The sequence below is a fragment of the Schistocerca serialis genome, chromosome 9, assembly GCF_023864345.2.
Source record: "Schistocerca serialis cubense isolate TAMUIC-IGC-003099 chromosome 9, iqSchSeri2.2, whole genome shotgun sequence".
Classification (NCBI taxonomy): domain Eukaryota; kingdom Metazoa; phylum Arthropoda; class Insecta; order Orthoptera; family Acrididae; genus Schistocerca; species Schistocerca serialis.
Window position 1 is genome coordinate 248184819 of NC_064646.1, and position 4685 is coordinate 248189503.

Below are 4685 nucleotides of genomic sequence, written 5' to 3' on the forward strand. Positions count from 1 at the left end.
CACACGACCACGAGATGCGGGCATAAGTCCCATAGTGCTCAGAGCCATTTGAACCATTTTTTTTTCCTGAACCCACCGATTCCATATTCTGCTAACAGTCATTGGATCTCGACCAACGCGAGCAGCAATGTCGCGAGACGACAAACTGCAATAGTGGTAGGCTACAATCCGACCTTTATCAAAGTCGGAAACGTGATGGTACGCATTTCTCCTCCTTACACGAGGCATCACAACAACGTTTCACCAGGCAACGCCGGTCAACTGCTGCTTGTGTATGAGAAATCGGTTGGAAACTTTCCTCATGTCAGCACGTCAATCCTCTGAAAATCTAATCATTTGCATATCACAGCGTCTTCTTCCTGTTGGTCAAATTTCGCGTCTATAGCACGTCGTCTACGTGGCGTGGCAGTTTTAATGGCCAGCAGTTAAAGAATATGATTTTTGAATAATAAGAGCTATATAGAAGTAATAACGAATCGTAATCGAAAACTGACCTGTGGTTTTTTTTTTTTTTTTTTTTTTTTTTTTTTTTTTTTTTTTTTTTTAATGGACTTGTAGTCCGGGGTGATATGTTACAGTAAATTTCCACAGGGCAGTGACTCCGTCACTGCAATTCACTTTGGAGGTGTGGCGGTGGGACTTGTAGTCCCGTACCACCCTCTGACAGTGATAGTACTACATGGGTCAGGCAGAAGACTTTTGCCTAACATGGGCAGGTGAAGGTGTGGCGGTGGGACTTGTAGACCCGTACGCCAGGGCAGGGGTGATGATGACCTGTAGTTTTGGAGTACTAAATATCGTAGGTTTTATGTCAGAGTTCATCGTCAGGCAGTTTATACTATTGCGAATTCTTGCAGTCAGATTACTCACTGATAAAGTGAGTAATCTGACTGCAAGAATTCGCAATAGTATAAACTGCCTGACGATGAACTCTGACATAAAACCTACGATATTTAGTACTCCAAAACTGATCACGGATCTCAGAACTAAAACTGATACACAACCCACAAAAACTGTCTCTGAATGACATGAGTTGGTCCTGATTGAATAAAAAAACCAAAATATTTAATCCTTACCTCTATTCTGCACAAATCTGGATAATGCGTTGCAGTACTGCCACGTCTTGCGCGCCGCTGTGCTAAAGCTGCAAATTACTGTATCGACACAGACACACTCGGAGGCGCAATGAGTACTCTGTTAGTTTCAAATCGAAGTATTTTCGGAACTCATTTTGATCCTTTTCTACTTTTAGAAAAACCATGATCAATTAAAAATTATAAGAGAAAGGTAGGTGAAAAATGGCGCTGTAGTAATAAAAGAGTGACCTCAAAAAATTACCTTACAATTCCTCTTTATGTAAATAAAAGATTCTATTACACTTCCTCCTTCTCAGATCATCTACCATTTCATAATCATCTTCATTAAACACGTCGATAAATTGAGACATTACATTTGAAACATAACATTACAATTGCTTCCTCACTTTGACGTAGCTAACCATTACCTGCTACTGCACCTACGCGCACACCATAGATAATAACCTTATCCTGCCATATAGCTTACAACATCGCTGCTCGCTCAGATGCAATAGCTCGAGAGCAACTATATGACATTATTGTACAATCGATTAATACTCAAATGACACCTATCAACACGGATAAAAAAAAAGTTTAATATATGAGCTTTATCTGTTAAAACAAGGCGTTTTTACGAGAGGGGCAATAAACACAACTGGTCGCGTAAAAAATTAATTAACCTATTTTGAACCAAACATGCAGTTCCAAGCTTGTGGTGTAAGAGAGGTGCAGCGACAAGAAAGGTTTAAACACTGTCTTGAAAGACATGATTTATCGTACAAAAACCCAGGGGCTGGTAATTTCAAAATTACAACTTGCCGAAATCTCTTGTATTTTAAGCAATGTGTTCGTTTGCTTTTTTTACCAAACCATGACAGTTTATATTTGAAGTAAGATAAACATCGCAATGAAACAAATAACCAAAAGTTTTACGTAAACTGTACAATAAAAAAAGGAACACCAAATATTTAAAACTTTCAAATTTCAAAGTTTTCATAAATTTTAAAAAACCATTTACTTTACAACAAATTAATAAAGAAACAAGGTACCCAAGATTTATCAAGAAACCAAAACTCATTTAAAAAATGAATAAAACCCCAAGTAGGCCAATTCCTTTAATAATAAGTAGAAATCAGACGTCTCGTTTCCAAAAGGGACCCCATTTGCGTGGCAGCATTTAGCTCCAGATGGGTGCCCCCCTTGTATCACTTATAATACCAACTATATGGCTTCCAATTTGTCCTTAGATTAACTTTAGTAATTTAGCCTCAGCAGATAGTAATAGCTGCCACAACACTATAAATGATAAGCTCTTACGATGACCAGGCAACGTGAATGATTTTTAGCCTTGAAACCACCAGGACTTGACGCAATTAGTAGATTTCAAACAAGGAATTAAAGTTACCAAGAATGTTTATTACTTAACAGCAGGAGGAGCTACGCGGGTTAACAAAATCAACTAGCAATTTTGTTAATATCGATGAACAGCACCTACATCACTTAGCGCACCGCATTCTTTAAGGGTAAGGAGAGATCTTTTCGCAACATTGCTTTACGAACACTGAAACTAAATCTACGTGTTGTAACCAGGATGGCGAACTTCACACGGTTGTATTTTAACACGTATAAAAAAATGGTTCAAATGGCTCTGAGCACTATGGGACTTAACATCTATGGTCATCAGTCCCCTAGAACTTAGAACTACTTAAACCTAACTAACCTAAGGACAGCACACAACACCCAGCCATCACGAGGCAGAGAAAATCCCCAACCCCACCGGGAATCGAACCCGGGAACCCGGGCGTGGCAAGCGAGAACGCTACCGCACGACCACGAGATGCGGGCTTAACACGTATATTTCGAGCAGGGTAGTGCCTATCACTAATAAAACTCTCAGTGCGTCCTTCAGTGCTAGTGCCGTAATTCCATTCCCACATAAGTTAGCGACGCTGAGCGGCTCATTCAAAGCTGACTGTGTTCCACACTGTCGGCAACAACTTGTTCTGCTAGCTATATCTGGATCGGTGCCTCGATAGCAAACAAACAGCAGTTGCATTTGCCGAAAGTACGATCCACACTTGCAACTAAGCCAAGCTAACATGCGCCCAGTGCAGACGCTGGAACATTGTGTACTTCGTTCGGCATTGCAGAGCCCAACACCCGCACCTTCGACCGCCAGTCGAAGAGGGCACTAGCACACAGCCAGCGGCGAACAGCTAGTTACACCGTGGCTCCACCTCTTCCCTCTCGCTCATCGGTCTCGCTCTCTCCTCAGCGCCATCGTTCTTGGCCTTTTAGAACTAGCCGCGTCATAGTTCCTCTGGTAACCAGAGCTTCAGTTTAGCGCGAGATACGATAAGCACTGGAATAAGGAAAGTACGGAAGCACCACGATAAATGCATGCTGGAACATAAATGCGGATGCTACGCAAGCCTCCAGGTTGCGCTGTTATATTTCATCACAAAGGAACCTGTGCAATGTCCTCAATACATTTCAAGTGTCAGTCATGGTCTGTGTAGTTTTGAGTACATTATGTTAGAGCTAATTGAATTCGTACGTGGGCGAATTGTAGGTGTCGGGGGAGCCGAAGCGTTTGGTGTTTCAAGAGACACTGTGTTGAACATTTATAGCGCATACATGGGAAGAGGACAACATTATCCGCTAAGTCACAACGTAGACGGTCATCGGAGAACATCGTGATGAAAAATAAGAAGATGACGCTGCAAAAGTCGCTGTAGAATTGAATGCCGCGCACGTGAACACTCTCAGCACCAAAACAACGTAAGGAAGCAGCATAGCAGGGTGAACTGGAATTCCAAAACCACTCATTACTTATGCAAATGACCGCAACACGAAAACGTGTTGCCGAAGAAGTAAGCCATGGGATATAATGCAATGGATAGAAGTCACTTGGTCGGACTGGTCTTATTTTACTCTCTTTCCGAATTCTGGCCGAGTTTGTGTCTCAGGAGTGAAACTTGGCGGGGATTCAATGTCGACGTGGGCAGCCATATCGTGGTACCCCATGGGCCCCATGGTTACTTTGCAAGGTCGCATTTCTGCAAAGATTTATGTGAGCATTCTGGCTCATAATGGTACAGAGTTTGCTACCCAATTATGATGCTGTATTACAAGATGACATGGTCCCTGCTCACATAGCTAATGGTCCAGGACTGATAGTCTGAGTATGAGGATGAATTGTCGCATCTCCCCTCGCTTCTACAGTCACCGGATGCCAATATTATTGAGCCTTTGTGGTCTACTTTGGAGAGCAGGGCGCGTAGTCGAAATCCGCCTTCATCATCATGACCTTTACTGGTACCTGCCACTTTTTTGCGGGAAGAATGATATAAGATTCCCTTGAAACGCGTACAGGACCTGTATTTATCCATTCTGAGACACCTGATAGCTGTTTTGAATGGCAACGTGTGTCCTACTTCGTAGTAGGAATGGTAGTGAGTGTTACTTTTTGTGTTTCCACATTTCTGTCGAACCCTGGTAGATGTATCTAATTTCCCTACGTTTCCGCTGCAAAGATTTTGTATTCGGTATCGACCCATACAGATTTTGGTTCCTACAATCTTTCAAGGGAAATGCCGTGATTATTTA